The sequence below is a fragment of the Vespa velutina genome, chromosome 21 (genome assembly GCF_912470025.1).
Source record: "Vespa velutina chromosome 21, iVesVel2.1, whole genome shotgun sequence".
Lineage (NCBI taxonomy): Eukaryota > Metazoa > Arthropoda > Insecta > Hymenoptera > Vespidae > Vespa > Vespa velutina.
This window is the reverse complement of record NC_062208.1, coordinates 2,590,747-2,603,690: the sequence shown is the minus strand read 5'-3', so window position 1 is coordinate 2,603,690 and position 12,944 is coordinate 2,590,747.

Genomic DNA, 12,944 nt, shown 5'->3' with positions numbered 1-12,944 from the left:
ACAGGAAGGTCTTCAAGGCGGAAGTTGCATGGGCAACTTGAACAATATACGCGAGGACTCGTTTAATAACCCTGATTTGACGTTTATAGAAACGGTCGTGAGAGGAGAGTGAGGGAGTTTTGTAGCGAACGAGTATGGGACGAAGAGGGTGAGCATCGGGATCGCGCGCAACGAGCGTACATAATCACGTAATGCGGTTATCATGCCAATTGCGTAAATATTTGAGCCAATTTGTGGCATGCAACGGACTCGAGAAGTGACTCCTCGAGTGCTGCCACCTCCGTCAGCGCTTTTGCTACTGTTACTTTACGAAGAAGTAGAAGAAGAAGAAGAAGAAGAAGAAGAAGAGGAAGAATATTAATAATAATAATAATAATAATAATAATAATAATAATAAGAATAAGAATAATAATGAACTATTTATTATCTGGCACCCAAATTGTCCTGATTTTTATATCTTCTTTGAATTTCTTCTTTTTCTTCAAATAACTAATCTCATAATCAATCAATTTGTATTAAATCATCGTCTCCTACCCCCTCCCCCCCACCCCTTCTCTTCGAATTGGATTGATTATTTACAAAGACGATGAACATGTTGTGATTGTTCTTAATAAATTATTTCCAATTGAAATTCATGAAATATGAAATTGTATATAAAGGCGATTAATTCGTACATAAAATCAAAGTTAATCAAAGTTAAATCTAATGAAACGTATTGAACGAGGAGACAATTTTGAAATTGTAACAATACTGCAGAATATATATATATATATATATATTTTTTTTTTTTCCTTAAATATGAACGAACAAAGTTGAAGTCAAATAAACTGATGATCCATAATAGGATGGAATTAAAGATTTTCCTGAAATGATGTTAACAATTTTTTTTTTACGAGTATAAAAGTTTCGACAAAAAAGAAATTAAGAGAAAAATATATATATAGACCGAGAGAATGAGAGAGAGAGAGAGAGAGAGAGAGAGAAAACAAGAGAGAGAAAAAAGAGAGAAGATGTAGGCAATTCCTGGTAAGATGTTCAAAGGCGAGACTTTACCTTCCACTCGGATACCTTACGTCCCTCAGTCCGGTACGACTCGGCTGTTCTTCGTGTGCCGCCTTCTCATCCCCGCAGGTAGAGCAAGCGGCCCCGGCTGAGAGCAAGGATCAATTAGGCGAATGCACGAGAACGTAGGACCTCGTAAAACCTGCGGGACCTGCGTTTCGACTTCTTTCGATCTACCGGAACAACCGGTGCTGCTCTCCGTGTCGAGGACAAAACGAACTTGACGAGGGAACATAAAGCGGACATCGAGAGCAGACACACACACACAAAGAGAGAGAAAGAGAGAGAGAGAGAGAGATAGACATACACATACAAAGGGATGGACAGACTTATGCGCGCACGCGCAAACTCTTTCCTCTTATCAATCTTTTCTTTTCTCTTCTTTATTTGTATTTTTATTTTTGTTCTTTTGCTTTCTCTTTTTTCATTTTTATTCTGATTTTTAATCATATTTTCTTTAGATAGGGTCGATTTGTTTTTCCTTTTTTTTTTCTCCTTTAAACGAAACGAACAAATACAATTTGTTCACAATGTTTTATTTTACTTTTTTATATATATATATATATATATAATTGACAGGCAAATGATAAGAAAAAAAACCATAGATTTCTATTGACAAATCGTAGATTATGTACAAAGCATCGATGTTAATTAAGTTCACATCGTTAGAACTCAAATGAAAAGTTTGTTTTGTTTAATTTGGAAATAAAAATTTTTTTTTTTTCTTTATTTGTGTGTGTGTGTAATTTTTTTTTGTTCTTTTTTCTTTATTTTTTTTTCTTCTTTTTTTTTTTTTTGCAACTAACGATGTTTTTACATTTACATTCCATAAGATTTTCTTCGGCAATGAATTATTTCCATTACCATTGTAACCATATCTCATAGATCTTATTATATCAACAGCAGTGAATTAATTATATCGACGTTGTTATATAAATTATATTAGATCGTACGAATTAAATTTTATTTACGATAGAAATATTCGTTCGTTCGAACAATCGTTGATTGATTTTGTTCAAGATAATTGCATCGATGTTGAAACATAAATAACAGAGATTGAATTTAACATAAAAAAAATATACAAGTATTATAAGATAAATATGTGTGTACATATATTTACGTAATATGGAATAACATTTAAACAATTGAAACGTATCGAAGAAATATCAAAATAGTTTATCGTTCGTTTCAAAAGTTCGTTTCAGAGAGTTTGAAAGGTGATAGAAGAGGAAAGCATTCGGGAGCGTGTGAAGAGATGCCACAGAGAGAAGGGGAGCAGAAAAAGTAGCAAGAAATCGAGGAGCGAGGAGCGCAGAGGCGCCTTGTCATGCCGTGTAATGACGACGAGTCAGTGCGACGCCCTGTTGGAAAGGAGCAGCAGAAACTTGATGACGAGACGAGGAAAGAAAGAAAGAAAAAAAAAAAAGAAGAAGAAGAAGAAGAAAAAAGAAAAGGAAAAAAGAAAAAGCAAAAGAAAAAAATAGAAAAAGAGAGAGAGAGAGAGAGAGAGAGAGAAAATAACAAACGTCCTCCTTTATCTTCCCGCGAACGAATATAGTCTCTTTCAGGTAGAGGTATGAGGGGATGAAGAGAGAGAAGAGGGAGGAAGAGGAGGAGGAGGAGGAGTAGGAAGAGGAGGATGAGGAGGAGAGATACGTTGCTACCGTCATCCGCGTATCCACTTCTTCTTCTTCTTCGTCTTCTTCTTCTTCTTCTTCTTCTTCGTCTTCTTCGTCTTCTTCTTATTCCTCAACTTCTACAGTTTCTTCTTCCTTTTGATTTCATGTCCGCCATTACGGAACGTCAGCCAAAACGATGCAACTGTTCGCTCGTGCGATTGTTCGTCCCCCATGGAAAACATGAATGGGATTCGACCTAAAAGTCTAATGCTTTCTTCGAGACATCAGTAACGTGTAAAATCGTATTTTTAATTTTTTTTTTTTTTTTTTTCTTTTCTTTTCTTTTCTTTCTTTCTAATCACGTTAATGACGATATAAGGAGATCCAATTTTTATTTGTCTTGTCTAATGCAATTTCATTGATTATGAATTAATGACAATGAGGATCGATATGGTATTATACCTCGTTGAGAAATTATCTTCAGTATGGTATAGTATCATATTTGTTTTTCTTTTCTCTTTCAATTTTTATAGATTATTACAGATATTCTAATAGATATAATATTAATTATAATTTTTATTTGTTATGTGTTTTTTTTTTTTTTTTTTAATGATTAAGATAAATATTTTTAATAAAGTTGCTTACTTTTCTTTTCTTTTCTTTTTTTCTTTTTTTTTTTTTTTTTTTTTTTTTTTTATATAGATTAACGATAACGCAATTAGCTCGAACAATTTCGTTTTCGATTGTAGTAATAAATATATTTAATTGTAATCGTTCTCTAATAAATAAATATCCATTGATTATATTTCAAGGATGAATACAACAGGGTTATGTTAATAAGGTGCTACTTCTCGATTAGAGAATAACCCGAAGACTAATAAAATCATTTTTTCTTTTCCTTTCTCTCTCTCTCTCTCTCTCTCTCTGTCTTTTTTAAGACTATCATAATATATCTGATTCTTTAATTAAATTTCATTGGGCGCTATGTTTCAGTGTTAAAAAGTCGACAGAAATGAGTTAATAATTCGAATAGGTTGGATACCTACGATGAAGAGAGAAGGAAATAGAATAGATAATAGGTCGGTAGCCGAAACGAATTCTTTAAAAAGAACGACTCGATCCTCGGTTTAGCTCGTATCGTAATTTTCGATCGGATCATCAAGTGCCGAGGTGTCAAGTCACACGTTTCCCTACCCTTCCCTCTCTTTCTCTCTTTCTCTCTCTCTCTCTCTCTCTCTCTCTCTCTCTCTCTTCGTCACCACGGCACAAACAAATATATTTTGAGAAAACAGATCGTTTAAGTGAATTTACGCAGGACCCAAATCGATAAAAGGTGGACATTAATGAGGCCATCGAATTACGTTTTCATAGCCGTGCCGAAAGGGACTTTACTAATATCGGTCGGTTTCTTCCTTTTTCTCTTCTTCTTTTTCTTTTTCTTTTTTTTTTTTTCTTTCTTTCTCCTTCTTCCCCAAATGCCTCTTTTCCATGCCTTTTTTCAAGCTCAACCCAAACAAGAAAAGCAAAGCAAAGGGATGCGAAACGAAGGAAAATGAAGCGTAGCGAAGGGAAAAGTTAAATCTATGATTAGGATGAAAAATGCAAAAACTATCAGTAAAGAGACTACGTAAATACGATGTGAAAAGGAAAAAAGAATTGAATTGTATGTGTATATATATATATATATATATATATATATATATATATATATATATATATATATACGACCATATCTACTCCCTTCTACCCCTTCCTAATAAACGTAAATACTTTCGATAAACAACCCTCAAACCCCCTATGGTGAGAGAAAAAGAAAGAGAAAACAGATAGACCAGGCGTTAAATGAAATTAGCGCGGCGTTTAGTCGAGTTAGACGGCCCCGTTTAGGCGATCCTTTTCGGGGTTATAAATTATTCCGGAATGACTTGCAACGGGCTGAGCTGAGAGAGAAAGAGATATATGTATATATATATATATATATATATATATATATATATATATATATATATATACATAAGTGTATATAGACACGAGACTTTATTGTGATGAAAAGGGAAAAAGAACGAAGATAAAAGATACTGTTAAGTATCTCAAGACGGTGCAATAAAGGACACAGTATCAATTCGATCATTGTTCGATCATTGTATCAACTTCAAACATTGTTATCATATAACGTTAATTCTCTCATAAACTTTTATAAACTTTTAAAATCATTGTCTGACATTTTTGATCATTGTCATTCATCATCGACGAAAAAGTATAAATAATTTATTTATACATTATCTCGTGATTATGATTATTTATTGAATTTTCTATAACGGATCTAAATTCTTAAGAAAATATTTGAATATTAAAATTCGTTGGACGGAATTAAAGAAAGGAAAGAAAAGAGAAATGAATAAAGAAAAAAAAAAAAAAAAGAAAAAAAAACAAACGAAGAAAAAAACAGAGAAAGAGAAAAAGGAAAGAAGAAAAAGGATGGGGAAAAAAAATTAGAACAATGGAGGAGAACTCTCTGCTACGCTTTTTCCCTCGTCCACAGAAGAAGAAAAAGAAAGAAAGAAAGAAAAAAAAAAAAAGAATTAAAGATTATTAGTCGTAAGCATTATAACGAGTCAAGGTCTATAACGATGCCTTTGGGAATAAGGTATAAAAGGTACGGCATAGGGACTCGAAGGAGGCGTGAAACATTGGCGCCTCGTGGCGCCTCAAACAAGGAAAAGGTCTTCTTTGGACATTTCGTAAAGGATAAGACGAAACCATGAAAACCAAGATAAGTACTTAGTGACTCTCTCACTTACTCTTTCTCTCTCTCTTTCTCTCTCTCTCTCTCATCATTAGTAAGGTTAGTAAGGTAAAATCATTGATCATTGTAGTAAGAAATTTTTCATTGATCTTCGAACACCCGAATGATCTAATTTCTTTTATTTTTTTTTCTTTTGTTCTTATTCGAACGATCATAGAAATCATTGTTTTTTTTTTTTTTTTTTTTTTTTTTCTTTAAGACACGCTACTACAATTCTGTTATTTATTTCAAAGCTAGTAGACCTAACAAAAAAAAAAATATATATATATATATAATGATCGATGTATTATCTACGTATTACAGTAATTGAATATGTTGACAGGTTTGTTGATATGTTAAGTTGATAGTGGACATGTATGTTGATATGTACATATGTAGACATGATATTCGATGACGTAGGTATATCAGTTGAGAATATATGTTGACGAGACTATTCATTTCTGAAGAACAAGCGGAACGAAGGTGAAAATGGAAGATACGAGAAGCACGAAATATTAGCAGGAAGCAAGAGAAAGAGAGAGAGAGACAGAGAGAGACAGAGAGAGAGAAAGAGAGAGAGAGAGAGAGAGAGCTAAACCTCGGAAGCAATTATAAGCGAGTCCTTAAATACCTAGCGCTAAGTCAGCCACGGGGTCTTTGTCTCGTGTACCTGTAGCCGACTTGTTTCACAAACGAGGCTAGAACAGACTACAAAGGTCGGCCGACGTGTTGAAGAGACCACGATGCCGTTCTAACCTTTCTCTCTCTCTTTCTCTCTCTTCCTTTCTCTGTCTCTCTTTCTTTTCTACTCCGTGTGAGGCATGGACCACAAGCTAGCCGCGTGTGGCCCTTTCATCTCTCTCTCTTTCTCTCTTTCTCTCTTTCTCTCTCTTTCATCCAGGAACTTCCTAACCCTCTAGAAAAAGTATGTATGTATGTGTGTGTGTGTGAGAGAGACGGAGAGAAAAAAAGGAAGAGAGAGAGAGAGAGAGAGAAAGAGATAAAAGAGAAAACATACGTTTTTTGCATCAAATATTTACACATTTATTTTTATTGGCCGTTACCAGACCCATTCATTCGTTGATCTTATCTGTACGGCATAGGTATCGCTTACTCGTTCCTTAACAGCTTTCGCTATATATATATATATATGTATGTGTATATATGTATACCAGAAATTTATTAACAGGTTTAAAGTTTTTCAATAAATTCACTCGTTCGGCTCTGTTCAACCCAATAAAAAATATTTTTAATTAAACGAAATGTCACGAACTTATCACTTGTATTTAAAATTAACGAACTATTGATCAAATAACAAAATCGAACGTAATACGTATATATGTATGAATGTATATTATGTGATATGTATATTATTGTTATTTACGTTGTTGTCGTGTAGTAAATATGCAATTGCAAAACTTCTCTGAGAATGTATTTATGAAACGAATTATTCTTAAATCGACAACTATCGTGGATATTTGTTTCTTGTTTTTCTTTTTTTCTTTTTCTTTTTTTTTTTACTCTTTCGAAAACAAAAAGTGAAAAATGAGAATTTAGTTAGTAAATCATCATGGTGAATTCGAAATGAATATTTGAGGGATGAAAGATTTCATAGGTGATTTTCGAATTTCTCTCTCTCTCTCTCTCTCTCTCTCTCTTTATCTATCTATCTCTATCTGTCTCAAGAACGTTCATTATAATTTACTTGTTTTTTAAATCGGGTTTAGGTCCGTCGAGCAGTAGTTTTGCTCGTAGAGCTTTATTCTAATCGTTCGAGATGAGTCTTCTCGAAGCAATGATGTTTCCGTGCAGATCTTTAGATCGCCTTAGGGTGATCGCGTGATCCTTCGGTTGGTGGATCCTAGCGAACCTAGTCAACCCCTGGGAGAAGTGTTTTTTCTTCTTCTTCTTCTTTGTCTTTTTTTTTTCTGGGTGAGACAGAGACAGATAGAGAAAGAAAGAAAGAGAGAGATAGAGAGATAGAGAGAGAGGGTAAGGAGGGAAAGAGGAGAACGAAGACGCCTGAGGATGCACGGCCGACCTATCCTGAAATCCAGGACACGCGAGCCTCGCGGGAAATTCCTAACTTCTATAACCGAGCACCTCTTCGTCTCTTCTTGGTAAAACACCAACGACCGGATAGCCTCGAGCGGTAGTATCTTCCTCTCGTGTCGAGTCTGCGCTTATACATCGCGAATCTCCTCCTCCTCTTCCTCCTTCTCCTCCTTATTCTCCTCCTTCTCCTCCTTGGCCTCCTCCTTCTTTTTCTTTTTTTCTTCTTCGTCTTCTTCGTCTTCTTCTTCTTCTTCAGCTCTTCGAGCCTTTTGTCGAATGGCCTCTGTCCTTCGAACTGTCAATGATTTACGCTTTGCTTCAACCAAGAAGGGCAAGCTCGAGAAAGGAGATAAGTGATTGGGCAGGTCTTACGTTGATCTTGCAAGGAAATAAAGAGAGAGAGAGAGAGAGAGAGAGAAAGGAGAAGAAAAAGAAGAAGAAGAAGAAGAAGAAGAAGAAGAAGAAGAAGTGTCTGTTTCGTTAATGAGCTGAAGAACATAGATTGAGAGTGAGGGAGAGAAGAGGAGGGAGGGGATTGGAAATTGATGAAAGATTTCTCTCGTGAATGAGATGACAAGAATGCGATGGAATTTTCATAGAAACTAAATGTCCATTCGATCAACGAGTAACGTGAATGTTAACGTGAATGAAAGAGGATTAGATTTTGATTGAATCATTTACGATATGGAATTTTTTTTTCTTTCTTCTTTTTTTCTTTTTTTTTTTTTTTTTTTTTTTGCTTCTTCTTTTGTCTAAAAACATGAAGACAGAAACATGTTGGAACGTTGTTAAGATAGAATATAGTATCGCCTTCGATGAACTGTTAAATGAATACGTAGCAATGCATTTGTTTAAGAGATATTAAAATTTGAAGAGAAAAATTTTCTACAAATGTATTAGAGGATTCGTCTAAATAATGATAATTAAGACAGGAACATGCTGCTGATAAAAGAAAAAACAAAACGAAACAGGAAAAAAAAACAAAGAAGAAAAAAGAAAAACAAGAAGAAGAAGAAGAAGAAGAATTATTCGCTTGATCAATGAAGTAATGAACGTAGAAGAACGTTTCTAAAAGGATTAGAATTAGGTGGTCTGGTTGATCAAGCAGTAAATCGACCATAGAATGGGATTAGAATTTGTTGAAATGATTTCTAGGAAGGAATAGAAGATTTCTTTCAAAAAAAGAAAAAGGAGAAAAAAGAAAGAGATGGGGGGAAAAAGAAAAGAAGAAAAGAAAATAGACAAAAAAGGAAGACAGTAACATGTCGGAGGTTGCGAGGAAAAGAGTTGCGAGGAAGGGAGTTCCTTCGGGCACGGTCGAGGGCTCTTGAAAGGGGGCTAAGAGAGGGAAGAAGAGGAAGGAAGGAAAGAAGATGAAGAAGAAGAAGAAGAAGAAGAAGAAGAAGAAGAAGAAGAGGTTGCAGGGCAGCGGAGGCACTGGCGCCGCACGCGGCAGCCTCAAAGGGATCCTCCGCACGCCCATCTGTCTCCGCCCCGCCCCCATTCCCGCGCACCATATACATCATGTACGAGTACGACGTTTCAACCGACCACCGGGACCAACATCGCGTCAGCTAGAGTCAGGACTTGCATCAAGGCAACGCGTCACCATCGCGCATCACCAACGCGCACTGTCCCCCTCGAGGGTTCAACTTTTGTTGAGTAGGACCACCATATAGGGTCCTCGTTCCACTTTTCCCAACAGCTACCAGTTTCGCGATCGCATCTCACCTTCGTGATATTCTCAAATAAGGCACTAGCCTTATTACACCAAGTGACATGACAACTTGAAAGCGATTGGATTCTGGGATAGTGTCCTCCCGATGGTTAAGTAAAACTGCATACTCTGTTTGTTCCATAGACTTCTTTCCTTCAAATGGATAGTCATTTGATAGATAAATTGCTGATAGATAAATTGCCGATATATAGAAGACAATCTTTTCCTTTTTTTTTCCTTTTTTTTTCTCTTTCGTTTTGTTTTGTTCTCTTTATTTTTTTTCGTTTTACTTCTTTTTCCTTTCTCTGTTTTTTTTTCTTCTTTTCTTTTTTTTTTTTTTTTTTTTTTTTTGTTTTTATCGGTACCACATCGTTACCATATAATTAATAGACTTTTAAATGGGCTATCATGGTAACGTCACGACCGAGGCGAGAAGAAGACGATCTACTCTACCATGGTAAGAGAAGCGTGCAAGAGAATTTTGCAAGATCACGCTGCAACGGTCGATCAAGTGTGCCGTCACGAAGGACCTGACTTTTCGGTCGTCACGATAGCCAAGGCTTTACAGCTTACTTAGCAGTAAGAGCGAACGGCGTTTAGTCTCTTGACTAATGAACCTGCGGGATCCGAGCACCCGCCAGGTTACTTGGGCTTCGTTTAAACTCCCGTGGAAAGGGTCAACCAGAGAGAGCTGAGGAAGATGGATGCAGTGATGCTTGGAACTACAGTGTTGCCGGCTTCGATCGTGGTTCTCATTGATAAAGAGAAAAAAAAAAAAGCAAAAACAAAAAAAGAGGAAAGAAAAAAAAAACAAAAGAAAAATTTTACTTATTCCTTCGACGGCATTTCTTCTTTTTTCTTTCTTTTTATTTTTTTCTTCCTTTCTTTATCTTCTTCTTCTTCTTCTTCTTCTTCTTCTTATTTTTATCCCTCGAAGGCTCAAGGAAAACTGGGATAATTAGTTGACTACTCAGGAAGATGAATTTCTTGGCAAATTTGTTTCCTTTCTTTTTTTTTTCCTCTTTTTTTTTTTCATTAGCATCAACAGGATCTCCGCTAGGTCCTCCCTAGGAGTCATGAGATTTATATAAAAAAAAAAAAAAAAAAAAAAAAAAAAAAGTTCGGCTCCTTTCGTCGTCTCTCCTTTGATTGATTGGACAGTAACTAATGAGCGGAGGAACTAATTGCTCGCGGTAAAATTAGCTGGCAAAAACAAGGCAAAGCACACATAGCTGACCCGTGACTTCCCTTAGAAAGATCACAAGACTAACCAAGCCGCTTCCTGACCACGACCTTCCGGTTCGACCTTCCCGATATATACCGTTAATTATTTCGGGACCCTCTCATCGTCTACGTTTTCGTTCCTACCGACTTTAATCTTTTCTTTGTTCTTTCTATGCACTTTCCTTCTTTACACGGTCTTCCATTCATAGAAAATTTAAAAGAAAAAGAAACCAAAACAAAAAAAAAAACAAAGTTTAAATATAAAACCTCAAACACGATAGCATAATAGCTGATATAAAAGGAATCCCCTTATAGTGTAGAAGAGAACTATTTCTTTACGTTCAGCAAAAAAGAAAAGAAAAAAAAAAAAAAAACGTATCACTAAGTCGAACAATAAAAATATCGAGCCTTAAGGGTTTTTTTACAAGAAGAATTCTCGAACTCTCGTCGAAATCCCTTCTGGGCACAGACTAGAAAGAAAATACGAGAGAACGTAGGGATCAATTATATAGCTAGTTCGGTTTTTAAATTCGTGTAGATTTTTTAGTTAGGAACGAATTTCTATCCCCTTGTCCTCCTTCCTCCCCATCCTCCATCATCCCCGATTTTCGGCCACCCATCTTCGCCCCCTTCGCCACCAATCCCTTTCAAGACTTCTTGATCTTTGTCTTTCCCTTGTCTCTTATAGCTACGAACTTTTGAAAGACAAGGATGATAGAGGGATGAAAAGAGAAAGAACTATTCTCTCAGTTCTTTCAATGCTGAGATCGATAAAACGTATCCGAGACAGGCTTCCGTGCTCGAGACAAAGGATAGTCGAAAAGTAACAGACTTTTAAATCTCTTCAAATGTCATTCCCAATTTGATCTATAACAATACCTATCTATAAAGCATCATAAATTTTGACAAATTGTAAATAATTGCATTGCATTTTAAAAGAAATCGTAAAGATAAATAAAGATATCATAAATAAAGATTTATTTCGAATCGAAAAAAGTCAAATAAAATGTGATAAAGATAAATCTATGAATAATGATTGAAACCATTGAACAATTTTATATCAGATATATAAATCAATCAAGTAGGGGGAACAAGGAGATTTCAATAGAAAATGAGGATCTTTTGAAATTCCTGGAAAATGTCCTTGAGTAATTATTTTCAATGGCCAATCAGATTTACATTTTTCGAAATCATCCAACGTTAAGTTTGCCATTGCTGGAAAGGATCGATCAGTAAAGCATCCAAAGCTATTTCTCTCTCTCTCTCTCTCTCTCTCCCTCTCTCTCTCTCTCTCCCTATCTGTCTATCACGTTTGTTCCTCGTCTAGCATTGACCAATAGCGTGACAGCCTTGGGGCTGGCTAGGCAGATGCATGGCAACGAGTTGACATCGAACGCTGCGGGCTAACATGGCTAGTAGTAGGAAGAGAAAGAGAACCGTTCGAACACGCGAACAAGCGAGCAAGCGAGCAAGCGAGCAAGCAAGCAAGCAAGTAAGCCACCCTACATTTTTTGGAAAAGGGAACGCCATAACCTCGAGCAGAGCACGCTCGCTTTCGTCGTTCATTGTCGTGGTAAATGTATCGTCGAGCATAGGACGCGACTATACTCTTCGAGGACGGAGCCCTCACAGCCCACTACGATACATAGAATAGTAATGAAGGACAGAGATACGAGGCGGGTCTTATAGTGAGCGTTGGAGGGGAAGCAAGCGTCGGTGTCGAGCGTCGGTGCTGAGCGTCGTCACGCGAGAACATAGCCAGCTGACGTCCTCTTCTCTCTCTCTCTCTCTCTCTTTCTCCCTCTCTCTCTCTCTCTCTCTCTTTTCTTTCTTTCTCTTTTTCTCACCCACGCTATTCATGACTCCCTCCAACCAATTCTACCCTTTCTTTTTCTTCTCTTTTGTTCTTAGCCACCAAAGCACCCTTCTTCTTCTTCGTCTTCGTCTTCTTTTTCTTCTACTACTTCTACCTCTACTTCTTCTTCTTCTTCTTCTTCTTCTTCTTCTTCTTCTTCTTGTTTCTCTTCTTATTCTAGTACAAGTTACTTGAAATACCAAGAACGAGCAGTACTCTCTTCCACCCACAACGAGGAGACCGTGTGAACTCAGAGTTCCCTTTATCAACAGGCCGTCAGGACGCTTGGTGAACTCCAGGTGTTCGCCTTCTGCATTCGTAATACCTCCTACCTCCTGCGTGTTCAGGAGTAAGGACGAGGATGACACTTAGGAGGAGTAGGAGGAGATGATGGTGAAGAAAAAGAGGGAGGGAGGGGGGGTAGGGTTTCATTTCCTTGAAAAAGGATTTTTTTTCCTATCCCTCATTTTTCTTTTTATCCTTTATAAAATTTACGAAGCTTATTTCTCTCTCTCTCTCTCTCTCTCTCTCTCTCTTTTTTTTTGTTTTTATTAATTTTTTTGTTTTCCTATTTCCATTTCTTCCTCTCTTGTTTTCTTTTTTCCTTTTTATTTATTTTTTATTTTT